This window comes from Chanodichthys erythropterus, chromosome 7 (genome assembly GCF_024489055.1).
Source record: "Chanodichthys erythropterus isolate Z2021 chromosome 7, ASM2448905v1, whole genome shotgun sequence".
Lineage (NCBI taxonomy): Eukaryota > Metazoa > Chordata > Actinopteri > Cypriniformes > Xenocyprididae > Chanodichthys > Chanodichthys erythropterus.
Window position 1 is genome coordinate 36,124,695 of NC_090227.1, and position 15,406 is coordinate 36,140,100.

The 15,406-nt window shown below is 36.5% G+C and overlaps 1 protein-coding gene across 1 annotated transcript in view; it reads left to right on the top strand.

Moving 5' to 3' along the window:
* The first annotated feature begins 1,458 nt into the window (after positions 1 to 1,458).
* The window catches only part of ripor1 (RHO family interacting cell polarization regulator 1), an 86,251-nt gene continuing 72,303 nt past the window's right edge, over positions 1,459 to 15,406 (top strand). The window contains exon 1 of the mRNA XM_067390399.1: positions 1,459 to 1,784. The gene's annotated coding sequence lies outside the window, so the exon portion shown is untranslated. The remainder of the gene's footprint in view (positions 1,785 to 15,406) is intronic.

The following is a 15,406-nucleotide window of genomic DNA, read 5'->3' on the forward strand; positions in this document are numbered from 1 at the left end:
TATTAGCTGTGTGAACTTTGTTTATGCACTGTATAACTGCACTTATAGTCGAGAGCTCGGGAGGGCAGAGAGCGAGAGATTTAAAGGGGCTGCGCAACCTGAATCGGTGCATAGTTAATGATGCCCCAAAATAGGCAGTTAAAAAAAGGTATTTAAAAAAATCTATGGGGTATTTTGAGCTGAAACTTCACAGACGTTCAGGGGACACCTTAGACTTACATTACATCTTTTGAAAAGACGTTCTACAGCACCTTTAAGATATTTTTGATGAAATCTGAAGGCTCAGTGAGGCCTCTAATGCAAGCAAGACAATTAACACTTTCAATGCCTAGAAAGCTACTAAAAACATATTTAAAACAGTTCATGTGACTACAGTGGTTCAACCTTAATGTTATGAAGTGACGAGAATACTTTTTGTAAAAAGAGAAGAAAGAGAAGACTTTATTCAACAATATCTAGTGATGGGCGATTTCAAAACACTGCTTCATGAAGCTTCAAAGCTTTACGAATCTTTTGTTTTTAATCAGTAGTTCGGAGCGTGTATCAAACTGCCAAAGTCACGTGAACTACTGAAATTTCGAAACACTTATGACATAACGAAGCCTTGTTTACTGAAATCATGTGACACTGGCAGTTTGATACGCGCTACGAACCACTGATTTGAAACAAAAGATTCCTAAAGCTTTGAAGCTTCATTAAGCAGTGTTTTGAAATCGCCCCATCACTAGATATTGTTCAATAAAGTCTTGTCTTTTTTTTGCCGCACAAAAAGTACTCTCGTCACTTCATAACAAGCCACTGTAGTCACATAAACTGTTTTAAATATGTCTTTAGTACCTTTCTTGGCATTGAAAGTGTTAATTATCAATGCAGGCATAGGATTTCATCAAAAATATCTCAATTTGTGTTCCGAAGATTAACGAAGGTCTTACAGGTGTAGAACGGCATGAAGGTGAGTAATTAATGACAGAACTTACATTTTGGGTGAACTAACCCTTTAACTATCAAGTCCAAGTGCAGTTACACAAATGTTTTAGCAGTGTTTTGTTTGTTTCAAAGTACCATTTTATGTTTTGTTTTTATTTTAACTTTTTTATATACTTTTATTTTTATGGAGGAAAAAAGCCACTCATAGGCTGTTTAATGACAGATTTTGTTGTGACAACTTACCCCATATGTTGCATGACAATTAAAAACGATTTTTGTGAGATTACCTCTTGACATTACATAAAGTTTGACACTGCCTTTTTTCATGTCTTATATTAGCAAGACTGTAAACTAAAAACGTAATCAAATAAAACAAAACAAGGACATCAATAATAGAATATAAGACTTTTAAACTGTAAGTTTACTCTTACTGGTAGGTTTTGATTGACACACTAATGGCATTTGTTTAAAGATAATGCAATCAATAGTCTGACAAAAGAATCAATCATACGAGGTTCCAGATTTCGATTAGCTTGGCAGTGAGTGAAGCGCTTCATTGACATGTCTGGCTGTTGTTAGTTGAAGAGAGAACTAACTGACTGTTGATTTTTCATTAACTATCAGCTGCCTCATGACTTCTACTCCTCTGGTCCTGTAAAAACAAGGACAGGAGGGTTTATTTTTTTCTCTCGGCTTTGAAAGTAAAAGAGGTGGGCATAAGCAGACGCCTCAGGACAGCGCGAGTTCACGCTTCGCGCGCTGCTCGTTTAGATTAAACACGACATTAACGTGTTTATAGTTATATTAGTTATTTCTTCGCACGGGATTCAGTCGCTTGGACAGTAGCTACTCCTCAGGTAGGAACCTCATAGTGGATCAATATAGTTTAAATAGAGCATGTTTGTTTTTTTTAGAGAGTATATTTTTAATATTTATGGTATGTTTTGGGTATGTCAGTAACATTTTAAAGTTACAGAATAATTTTTTAATCATGTCTACTTGGAATATTTTGCTCGTTTTGACGTGAGGCAGCTGTGGGACTTCATTTCCCATCGTTAATCATTGTCGGTTGAAGAGGATTTTTGCGCCAGTCTGGGATATTCCCGATATTCCCAGCCTTACGCCCAAATTCAAACAGATGTTGTCATGGAAACCGGTTGTGCCTGGTTGTGAGGGGACATTGAAAAGGGGACGTGCTTGGGTCTGGACTTTGATGACTGTAGTTATGTTGTTTATGTGAAATAATGAAGTTCTTCAAATAACTTGTGAATTGTAATGGGGAAACCACCAGCAAACTGGTAATTTGACGTGATTTCAACCTTTCAACATTGCACTTTTCTGTAAATAAATCAACCAGAATGGTTTATCATCAACTATGGGCACTTTGGCCCTGTGAACTCTCTTAAAACACTTTTCACACTATTTTTAATTTCTGTACAAACAATCAACAAATGAGATGATGCACATGACATTTTAAAAAGTAGTTCACCCCAAAATTAAAATTCTGTCATTATTTACCCTCATGTCGTTCAAAACCTGTAAGACTTTCGTTCATCTTCAGAACACAAATGAAGATCATTTAAAGTAATCCATGTGACTTCAGTGGTTTAACCTCAATTTTATGAAGCGACGCAAGTGCTTTGGTTGCACAAAAAAATCATAATAATTTACCACTTTGTTTACAAAATGTTAATCTCCAATGCACGTTCACGTAACAACAAGCATGCGTCGTGATGCTCTTGTGAACACGAGTTGGAGATTAGTATTTTGTAAGTAAAGTGGTAAATTATGTTTATTTTTTATTTATTTTTGTTTGCACAAAGAAAGTACTCGCGTTGCTTCATAAAATTGAGGTTAAACCACTGGACTCACATGGATTACTTTTAGGATTTCTTTATTACCTTTTTGGGGCTTGAAAGTGGTAGTTGCGTAGGCTGTCAATGGAGCGACAGAAAGCTCTCAGATTTCAATAAAAGATCTTCATTTTTGTTTCGAAGATGAACGATGAAGTCTTATGGGTTTGGAACAACATGAGGGTGAGTAATAAATGACAGAATTTGGTAACACTTTATTTTACAGTGCTGTAGTTACATGTTACTACATGTACTTACTATAGTAATAACAATAAATTATACATAATTACAAGTAACTAAACCAAACCTTAACCCTAACTGTAACAATATAGCAAGTACATGTAGTTAATTAATAGTACTCGGTACTTATTTGAGTAATTACAATGTAACTACGGCATTGTAAAATAAAGTGTAACCCAGAACTAACCCTTTTTTGGAATAAAATATTTGACTTCTTTGTCTAGCTAATAAGACAAATTTCATATCTATTATTTTATGTATTCTGATTAAATAATCATAAGTAAATATTTTCAAATTTCTTGCATAATTTGACTAAATTACACCTTGATTGGAAATGACGGACAAAAAAATTATTGGTAATCTTTATTATATTTTCATAGATTATTCATTGGATTTCATTGAAAAAATTTGTACATAAAAGACATTTGTAAAGGCATGGTAAAATGTTTCACATATTATATAGCCTCCATGAGTATTTAGTCCCTCAACAGAATGTGAAATAGCTGCAGCTGAAGTGCCTTGTTACACTCTTATCACTTATGAAAGAATTTTACACAAAAATGTACATTCCAGAACAACAGTTACTGCCGCCTCCTGACTGCTTTCACATGTTTTATTCTGTTTTGGCTCAATTTTTCTTTTAGAGATTAAGGATTGCATTAAGTTGACTCCATTTATAGAACAGATTGTTAACAATTAACTATAACAACTGTTTACTGAAATCTAAAATGTAGTCATTAACAATGTCAACAAAAAATTAAAATCAACTCCTAAGACAGAATGCAATGATTGATTATATATAAATCGCTGATCAAAAGTATTAATTGAACGAATTACCTCAAATACATTGATTTGGTTTAATGTGTAATTGAGGATACAGTTGACAGTTTTTTCTCTCTGTTGATCAAGCAAACCAGAAGGAAGTGTTTTGGCCCTGGGGATGAGCTCTCGATGTTACAGTCAGCTACACACATATTCATTCACTGTGAATGTCTGTACACACACACAGAGTCACAAAAGCTATTTTCCATGCCTTGATGTTATAGGAAGCACCTTGTCAAATTTGTCAATGCTGCAATATATTACTTACTATATTAAACTATGTGTCTTTCATTTACTGTAGAGCCGTTTGCTCATGTTGCGTGTCAGTGTTTTTGCCAGCTGTCCGCACAGGCTTTATCTTTGACCTCAGTCTAGTAGTGGTCAGCAGAAAATAAACAGCCGTGAGAGGGAAAAAAACAGAGGTATGACACATTACATGTAGACACATGGATTGAGCCATGTTTTACTCTCTGAAACTGAAGTAGAGTTTTTTTTTCTTCTATTAGTTTGTTTTTCTCACGGTTTCTAGTTTCCTCCACAGTCTCTATTGATTGTGTCACACGCTCTGCTTGCTTTTTATCTCTATAACAGCCCCACAGATTCCATTGACTTACACTTTAAAGCAATAATTCATGCATGATTTGTTTTTGTGTTGTGAGCTTTTAATGAATCTTTACGCAGTTTTTTTTTTCCTTCTATACAGCGGTAGAGACATCTGTCAACAAAAACATACCATAAAAGTAGTTATGATAAACTCTTCTGAATGCACTACAAAGTGTGTACAAATCGATAAATAAAAGAAATTTTCAAACTTAAAGTGCCCCAATTATACTATTTTAAACATTCCTAATTTGTTTTGGAGATCTCCTATGCATCCAAGACTAAAAAGCACATCACCTCTTTTCTCACAGTGTCTGAAATGGCTCAATAAAGGATTCAGTCTCTAAACCCCTCCTGCCTGAGCAGAGCTTCATCTGCTCTGATTGGTCAGGTGGCCCAGTCTGTTGTGATTGGTCTACCATTTACATTTACATTTACAGTGCATGTTGGAAACAAAATGCCCATTACCATATCTGAATTTCAGCTCTGGAGACTTCCTCAGCACTTGTATACACAGTGATATGAACAGTAACAATGGTATCAGTTTTACCGTATCAATTCCAGCACGCATTCTCATCCTTTTGAAATGCATGGAAAGTGGATTTGCAGTGCAGAAAACAGCGTCTTCTCAACATGTTGATGACAGATACAACAGTGTTGGAGGGCAGGTGAAAATACTAAGTAGACGTTGTATCATAGACCATAGGCTGTCTGTGGCAAGCAGGGTGGAGCCGCTTTGGGGAATTTGAGCATGGATAGAGGAGAGTATGCTGCCATGGATGCTCAAGGCGGTTAATTACTTGCCGGACAAGCTTCCTGCCATCCGATTAGATTCTGGAGCGGTGGCTGCCGTCCATGAGGGGATGGAGGAGTCACCCAGGGTTGCCAGGTTGCTACTCAAAACTAGGGGGGAAGGGTAAAAATCCTGTTCCGGGGGGGTAAAATCTGCTTTTTGGAGGAGTTACCCTGGTAAAATTCACATTCCAAGGGCTAAATATCATGTTATTTGGGGTTACTTCAATCCGCGGACATGAAAAACAACCCGCCACAACAGTGTTAAAGTAGCCCAATTCCGCAGGAAAACCACAGACTTGGCAACACTGGCCGAAGGCTTAGAAGTGAATGATGACAGGTTGCCCCCCCTGAGTAGGGACTACATTTGAATTTGAACTTACTTCACAACCATTAAAAAAGTATGTTCTATATAGTATGAATGTAATCCGGACATACTATATCCGCCATGTTGTTACTGTCACATGACCTACCAGCATCAGTTGCATCGCTTCACCTCCATTCATAAATCCTCTTCCGTGGCCTCATGGGATAGTAAAATGTCCATTGAATGCACACTTCAGAATCTAGCCAGAAATAGTAGGTCATCTGGGGATTTTGCGCCCATTGTTTTTCAAATACTATGAATTCAGACATACTGCTCTGTTGGCATACTGTTTTTTTGCATACTATATAGTAGGGAAGTATTCAATTTCAGACGCAGCAAATGAGTTGTTGAAAGCTTGTGACCACGGTAACCGGTGAAGTCATGTGACCGTAGTGTAGTTCGTTTATAGTCTACGGCTTCGTCCCCATTCAGAGGCTGCATCCTTCGAAGTCTGCATACGGAGGCTGATTGCGTCACTGCGGCATGACGTAGGCTGTCCCAATTCGAAGGCTCCTTCAGATGCGGCCTCCAAATGCATCCTTTGTTTCCCGTGAAACGAAAGAAGACAACAGATGGATCCTTCATGGCCACGCCTACCCCAGAATTCATAGTGCAGCGGTGATGACAGGATTTTTTAATGAGAGAAATTGCCGAATTACACGTTTTAATGTCTTGGGTTTCAACTTACTCAAATATCTAATCATACAATGAAAAAATACACTTTAAATTGGTTCAAATATTGATACATCTTACTAATATGTGATTATAGTTTATACTCTTTATTCAGAAATTGACCATGGTGAACATATTAGATAGTTTGTCAACCCTGTTTTTGTTTTGCCAAGCTTTCTATTAAATTTCATATTTGAAATCACCAATAAAATCTGACAACAACTGTCCTATATTTTTTTTCCCAAATGCTCGAATCATGACAAAAAAAAAATATTTTTATGCTGGATCAAGCTAAATCGCATGCTAAATGCGCGTCTCTTGTGCCTCATGTCGGAGGCGCGCGTCTGACTGTTTCTATAGAAACCGGTGCTTCTAACAACGGCTGCAGTGACGCGTGACTTTACCAGGCGGCGATTGGCTTTTATTTAGAAGGCGGGACTTATTCCGCCATATTGCGCGTTACACTTTCTCCCATTCAAAACAATACGAGTGACACGTCTTGTGTTATTATAGTCTTTGACAAAACATGTAAGAATCATAAGCTTCTTTAGTGACCAACCTTATTTTCTGCAATAATCCAAAAGCCAGGAAAGTTTGCAGGAAAGGAAAGTTTTCAGGGAAGTCCCCATTGTGTGGGTGAGATAGAGAGATGGCTATCGGTGGTTATTGGAGGAAGTGTTTATTGGTACAGATGTGGAGGGTGACAGATCGAGGTGGTGAGGTCACATCAGCCTGTGATGCGCTTCTTCCTTCCACATAAACTGCCAAACACGCTTGATGAAGCATTATGAAACACATTACAAACTTAAATGTTGTTAATTTATGTATTAGTAGTCATGAGAAGAGACTTTATAATCAAAATAAAAGTTGTACATTAGCAATTAACCTATACATCAAGCAGTAATTATCCTAGACATCATTTTCAAACAAGCTTTTCCAGTCTAAACACATAGAGTTTATCTACAGTGTTGGGGATTTGAAGAGTCCGGATAGTTAGCCTAACTAGTTGCAATACCTTGCCCTCCGCCTTTTCCAAGAAGAACTTAATGAATTTACCACTACAGTAACAGAAAGTAGTTTCTCTGGGATAAAAATATCCCATGGCATTGTTTGTTTTTGCCACTGAACACTAGTTGTTTCAAAGGAGACATATGAAACAGACTAGCGATTTGAGTGATACGTGCAGTACAATTACAGGAAACGTTTGGTCATTTTTCCCTCTGCCCTGCTCTGTTTATTAATGTCTGTGTTGGCCTTACACTTCCTGATAAAAGGGCAGTTTGGACAATGAATAAATGCTGCGTGTTGACTCCATTTCAATGTGATATTCAAAGTGCTCATGTACTAGCTGTTGATAATATAACACTTTTTTGACCAGTTACGAGTTAGGAGGTTATTACTTAAAATTGGACAAAAAATACAATAACTGAATTCATGTGACTATATGACAAACAAAGTGAGGTTATGTGACAATGTAGAATAATACTGTTTGAAATAATACATTTTTTATACTTACACTACCATTTGGGGACAGTAACAATAATTTTTTTTTTTTCTCCAAGAAATTAATACCTTTTTTCAGCAAGGATGCATTAAATTGATCAAAAGTCACAGTAGTTTAAAATACAAGCTGTTATTTTGAATTTTCTATTAATCAAAGAATACTGAAAAAAAAAAAAAATTACAGTTTCTGCAAAAATATTAAGCAGCACAATCAAAGTTTCTAATAATAAGAAATGTTTCTTGAGCTGAAAATCAGCATATTAGAATGATTTCTAAAGGATCATGTGACACTGAAGACCGGAGCAATGATGCTGAAAATTCAGCTTTGCAAGCACAGGAATAAATTACATTTGAAAATGTATTCAATTAGAAAACAGCTATTTTATATTTTAATAATATTTCACAGTTGTACTGTATTGTTGATCAAATAAATGCAGCCTTGTTGAGTATAAGAGATGTCTTTCAAAGACATTAAACATTTTTTTTTAAATGATGGTGTAGTAGGCAATATTCAGAGAGTATATTGTGTAGTAACTTGTGTAATGTGTTCTGTAGTGTTGCATTAGTGCTACAAACAAAACTATTATTTTTTTCATTCCTAATTTAATTATGAAAATCAGTGTGATCAATGTGTTGTATGCTATTTGTTAGCTATTTGTAAGTATGTTCCAATGGAACACAGACAGATGTTTCCAGACTCTCTTTGTTCAGGGTTTAGAGGTCATGATAGTGCCAGGCAGCATGTAGTACTGAATGCACTCCTTATATTGCCCAGTGGAGGGCAGAGTTGGATTGGGATTCTTAGTTCTGATTTGTTTCAAGTGTAGTTACTGCTGTTGTAGGAAGGGGTCATGATGAGCCTCATATTTTTGTCATATGCTCCTTTTTTTGGTCCATTTTTCTGTAAACCTGTAAATCATTTACATACACACTCATGAAGACATTACACAGGACAGTCCTGTTTTCACTTTTACTTGTGTGAAAAATGGAGAATCTGGTTTAGGAACAGCTTTTAATAATATTCGACCAGCATGTGATACTCCCTACCTCTCTGTCAGAGGCAGATGAAAGCAATTAGCATGTCATGTGGGGTCCAAGGAAAGCTTAGCTGTTTACATGTGTGATGTAAGTGGAAAGAGAAACAATTAGGACAAAAAGCACCTTTAGTAAAAGAAAACAACTACAACAACACAACACCTGCCAACACAACTGATCACAGTGGAGGCTTTGTGGAAGGGAGTGAGACATTCTATTGTGGGAAGAGAAAGATAACATTCATCCCTGCCTGCAGGGAAACCTCTCTCTCTTTTACCATCCCTTATTCTCTCTCTTTGTAAGAAAATGGTCTACCATGTAATTGACACATGTACATAATATAAAAAATAAATAGAAAGATCTTCACTACCTCAGTATGAGACTTTTATATATTTACTTGATCCATGTTTTATATATTACTGTCAGCGCTGGTTGCAGCAAGGGAACGTTGAGGCAGGATCTAGTCAGAACAGTATTATTTATTAACCAAAGTAAAAAGAAACTTCCAATGACATCCTCTTTCACAGTCAGGTAAAATACCAGTTTTACAATTCACCAGATATAAAAGCCAAGTAAAGCTGGCAGTTAGATATACACTCTAACAAAGTGGAGAGATGGTGCATCTGTAATTTGCTCCAGCTGCTTCCTTCCATACATGGCTGTCAGTGTAGCCAGCGAAATGACAAACAGGCTTTTTAGGGCATTACAGTTTAGAGTGAACAGGAAACAACGCAGCACTAGGAAATGGTCCCAGAATAAGGGGGGAAAAAATACAAATGCATTCTTTGTGTAGCCTTCCATGTTTACTGTTGTTGACAGGGCAGAAATGCATTATTTGGAGCAATTTTAGTGCCTGGCTGATGGGACACTTGTCATGCGACTCCTGAGCAGTAGACAGAAGAGGCTGTACGTGCAGAGGGTGAAAAGAGGAAAATATCTCTTCACATGATGGCTGCAGGAATGAATTAATTGCCTTAAAGCTTCAAACAGACTGCGTTCTTGCATTTAAAATCCAAGATGCAACACAGCAACATTTTAAAATCACTTAACTTGACACAGTGCTTGAAAAATGTGACGTACAGAAGAGCAGAGGAAAGCAAAAACACATTTATTAAAGCTGCTCCAAGTTTTGTGACATTTAAAAATGATTTGAAAATGTTATTTTCCATAAAGCAGCTAAAAATGAATGCATTAAAGCTCTCTAAATTACATGCATTTTACAAACCTGATTCCAAAAAAAGTTGGGACACTGTACAAATTGTGAATAAAAAAGGAATACAATAATTTACAAATCTCATAAACTTATATTTTATTCACAATAGAATATAGATAACATATGAAATGTTGAAAGTGAGACATTTTGTAATGTCATGCCAAATATTGGCTCATTTTGGATTTCATGAGAGCTACACATTCCAAAAAAGTCGGGACAGGTAGCAATAAGAGGCCGGAAAAGTTAAATGTACATATAAGGAACAGCTGGAGGACCAATTTGCAACTTATTAGGTCAATTGGCGACATGATTGGGTATAAAAAAGAATGTACGGGACTTGCTACTGCCAATACATACACAGACACGCTGCTGTGAGTATGTAAGACATGCTGCTGCTGTACAATATACCATACATGAATTACCTGTAGCAGATCAATAGAGGTGGAGCTGGGGGAGGTGGAGATTTCTAAAATTACGCTGCAAATGCTACAGCAAATGCTGACCAAGTATTTGGAATTTGAGCAGAGAGATCACTGGCCAATCAGCTGTGCCCTATAGAGAATGATTTGATTGCAAACAGATTGAGTTAAGGACCTTTCAGCCTGTGCCATCTGTTTCATGACAACTTTGTGTGTGTTTGTGTGTGTGTGTGTGTATATATATATATATATATATATATATATATATATATATATATATATATATATATATATATTTTTATATATATATATATTTTTTACATACAGGGGTCACAAACAATATATTTTTATAGTGTCACAGTGAGATGCACATTTTAGGAAAATCAATTTAATAGCATAACTTATAACATACACAGCAGCCCCACAAGGAATTTCTGGGCAAGTCACACTTTAAAAAAATGTCTAAAATTAACTGCATTGAATAGCAGTTAAAGGGTTAGTTTACCCAAAAATAAAAATTCTATCATTATTTACTCACCTTCATACTGTTCCTAACCCGTAAGACCTTTTTTTCATCATTAGAACACAAATTAAGATATTTTTGATGAAATCCAAGTTTTTTTTTTAAAATCTCTCAAAGAAAGCAATGAAATTAACACATTTATGGTCCAGAAAGGTATTAAAGACATCGTTAAAATAGTCAACATGACTACAGTGTTTCAACCTTAATGATATGAAGTGACGAGAATACTTTTTGTGCGCAAAAACAAAATATTGACTTTATTCAACAATTTCCTCTCTACCCTGTCATTCTCCTACACTGTTTACGTTAAAGGGATAGTTCTCGCTCTGACAGCGCCAGTGATGTCTCGCTCTCATTGAAGTATATACGTGAGACATCACTGCCACTGTCAGAGCACAATCAGACCTCAGAAATCAAGTGATGAATGCCATTGGACATTGTGGTGTATTAGAGGTAAAAAATTATATAAATACTGTTCGGTTTATCACACAAACCGATCGTTTCGTGTCTTAGGACATCAGTGTGTCGTCACGAGCCGCAGGGTTTAATTTGGATTTGTCTGTGCATGTTTTATTTACTCTTATAGTAGAAGTTCCCATCTACTGCATTATTTGACTGACAGACGGCAACGGTTGGAGTTAAAAATCATCATTTGTGTTCTACTGAAGAAACAAAGTCACCTTCATCTTAGATGCGTTGGGGGAGGGTTTAAGCAGATAAACATCAAATTTTCATTTTTGGGTGAACTATCCCTTTAAAGACACATTGCAGAGCTGTTCTACGTAAGAAGGCGACTCATTATTGGCCGGCTCCAGCACCCGCATCACACGCATGCATAATTCTGCTCACATGAACGGCGTCGGCCAATACAGAGCCGGCGTTCGGACGTAAACATGGAAGCACTGCACTGTATCAACAGCAGAGGAGACTGACAGGGTAGAAGAAATTGTGGAATAAAGTCATTATTTTTGGTTTGTTTTTGCGCTCAAAAAGAATTCTCATCTCTTCATATTTTTGAGGTTTAAAATGTTTTTACTACTTCTCTGGACCTTGAATGGGGTAATTTCATTGCTTTCTGTGGGAGATAAAAAACCTCTCAGATGAATAAAGGTCTTATGAGTTTGGAACGACATGAGTAATTAAATTTTTGGGTGAACTAACCCTTTAATAGCATTCAATATCAAACAAAGTGGCATCTGCAAACAAATGTTTCTAGAGCGCTTACCTCAGAACTAACTTCACGACTTGATTTTGTTATATTATTTAAAAATGTTCATACATTTTTAATAGAGACTTAAGTGTCCGGATAGCTTCTGCGGTCACTGTAGATTAAATTTGGAATAGTAGAAAGTACTTTAACATCAACATATTTTTACTCACTTCAGCTTTAATTTGCACCAGGGTAGAGTTGAAGCAATCTGATTTAAATTTTTAAACTGAATATACAGAGGATCTCTCTTGTGCTTTATTCTCTCCCTTTCTCGTTTTCTTTTTCTCTTTCTTACTCTTCAGAATGAATCGAACCAAGTGGGTCAGCTTACGCAAAAAGAAACAATGTGCATGAGCTCATTGCCAGCCATGTTCTTGCATCCCCAATGTGGGCTTTGCTTTCACTCCTCACTTTCTCTTTCACTTCTGCCTTCACTTTTCCCTATCCTCCCCCCTCTCCTTCTCTCTTTCATTACAATCACTTTTCTCAGGATAACAGACACTCAGCAGACTTTCATTGCTATCAATAGGAGCATTAAAATGAGCTCTGAGTGAGAAACCTTTTGTTGGAATTTAATTACCGGGCCTGGATCTGGACCACGCTCCATAAGCTCACATTTGGGACATTGGCTGCACTCCACACGCCCACCACCGGACACTATCTGTGTCCAACTCTAGGCAGAAATGTCCTTGTCAAAACCGAACTGTGGCTAAGTAAGGGGGTACAAAAATGTGAATTCAACTACATCTACCAGGAGAGCATGTAAACTCACTTAGAGGCTGGAAAGCAGTGATTTCTAGTCTCTAAGTGAATTTACGTGCTCACAGCATCGGGTCACACGAGATGTCATCACTCACACTTCCTCTCTTCCTGCTGAGCAGCATGCCCAAGGGAAAGGACCAATCAGCATATTATTATGACCCGGTCGGCAGGGTCCCACCCTGCTTTAATCTAAGAGGAATTTAGGCTGGAAAGACAGATTAACTTGGCTGAAGGGTCAAAGATTTACCCCCTGGGTCTTGTGTCCTGCCTGAAGGTCTCAAGAGTGGTGGGGGTTGGTCATTTAGAGAGACATTTATAGAGTACAGCCTGAAATAAACTGCCCAAAACAGTGGCTCGGTGTAAAGTGATTGACTGTTACAACTGATATTTCTTTTATTAGTTATCAAAGGAGTCACATAATATATTTGTATTAAATGAAGTCCATTTAAATGTTTGTAATAATTAAGGTTTTTAAAAAATAATTTTTAAAGAAGTTTTTTGTGCTCACCAAAGCTGCTATATTTTAAAATGTAATTTATTTCATTATTATTTGTGATTGCACAGCTGAATTTTCGGCAGTCTTCAGTGTCACATGATCCTTCAAAAATCATTCTAATATGCCGATTTGCTGCTCAAGAAACATTTTTATTATCATTTACTATATATTATTAATGGTACACACTTATTAATAATGGTTATTATTATTATCAATGTTGAATTGGAATTCCAATGTTGAATTTGATTAATTGGAAACTAAAAAGAACAACATTCCTTGCTAAATAAAAGTATTATTTTATTTATTTTTTTAAAATCTTACTTATCCCAAACTTTTTGAATGGTAGTAAATCATAGTTTCCACAAAAATATTGAGCAACAAAAACATTGTTTTAAACATTGATAATAAGAAATGTTTCTTGAGCACCAAATCAGCATATTAGAATGATTTTTCTTTAAAATTAAATTAAAATAGGAAACTGTTCTTTTATATTGGACTTTTTTTTTTTTTTTTTACAATTTAACTGTTTTTATTTTTATTATTATTTTTATTTTATTTTTGATCTTTTATTTTGTTTTTATCTTAATTATTCCAAACATTTGACCGGTAGTGTATAGATGTTTGTGCACAAAACTGTAATAATTTAGGTTTATATGATAGCTTATTGTAACACGGTCAGTAGATACGGGAAGAAGGAGGCGGGAACCGGCGAACATTCAACGTAACTTTAATGCAAAATAAACAAAGAACAAAACGAAAGTAATGCCGGCAGACCCTCGCGGACGTCTGCCGGCCACACAAACATAATAAAACATAAAATAAAGTCCAGGCCTGGTCCTCTCTCGTCCTTCATTGTAGTCGCTCCTCCTTTTATGCCTCCGGAGCTCCTCCGTGAGAGACTCGAGGCCGGCACGCCTCGCAGGTGACGCTCATTATCACTCGCGTCACCGGCCTCGCGCCATTCCCTCACGGCTCTCGCCCGCCCTGCTCGTCACACTTATGTTTTAATTTTCATTCAGAAGAAATTAAATTAAATAAGAAATGATTTAGAAGAAAAATCATATCTAGTATAAACCATTTTTTGCAGCTTAGTTTTAATAAATAGGTTTTATAAAGATCTGTTATCTACAGTATGTTTTCACGGTACACAAATAAGTCCACTTCTTATGTCTTAAGTGCCCTTAATTAGAATTGTCTAGTCTTAACGATTAGCTGCACTACAGTGGCACATAATGTTTTGCCTTGACTAAAGTAGCATTATTTTCGAAGATGAATAGCTAGCTAGACCCTAGAGAATAGACTAAAACAACAATACCAATCCCATTATGCCACTTTAGCTCTTACTTTAGTCCATGTAAATGTGTACTGAGGGTACAGTACTCTAGCCCCAAAATGAAGGCTTTGGAGATGTCTGACCCATTTAAACCTTCTCAATCCTTCGGGTATGAATTTATCACACAGATCTAATCTGAGATTTCCTTCAGCAGTCAAACCTATATGTATTTTATGGACCTGCTATAGCGTGAAGTGCGATATGTTGGTGTGCTTGTTATGTGTGATATGTGCGTGCATGTTATGAAATGCACGAGTAGCAGATGGAGTGAACAGGTGGTATGTAATGTGTGTGGGTTAGTACGCATTTCTCTTTCTTTTGTGTGGGTCAGCATGTTATGGTGGGTGAGTGGGTGGGTTTCTATATGGGTAGCTGACAAATGCTAAAAAGCTTCCTGACACGGCTAAATGGAAAACTCTCTGCTCTTCGGAAGACTGTGACTCCCGAGAACTGTTCAAAAATGACTTGCATTTTACTTCTGAACAGTTAAAATGTCTTCCAGAGCTGTGATATATAGTAAATAGACACTTTATCAGACATTTTAAAGCCTTTTTTGCTGTTTGCTACTTATACTTCACCCTCATTTTTTTAGAATATACGCATGCCTTTCATATGTTTGATTGCTTTTTATACCCTTTT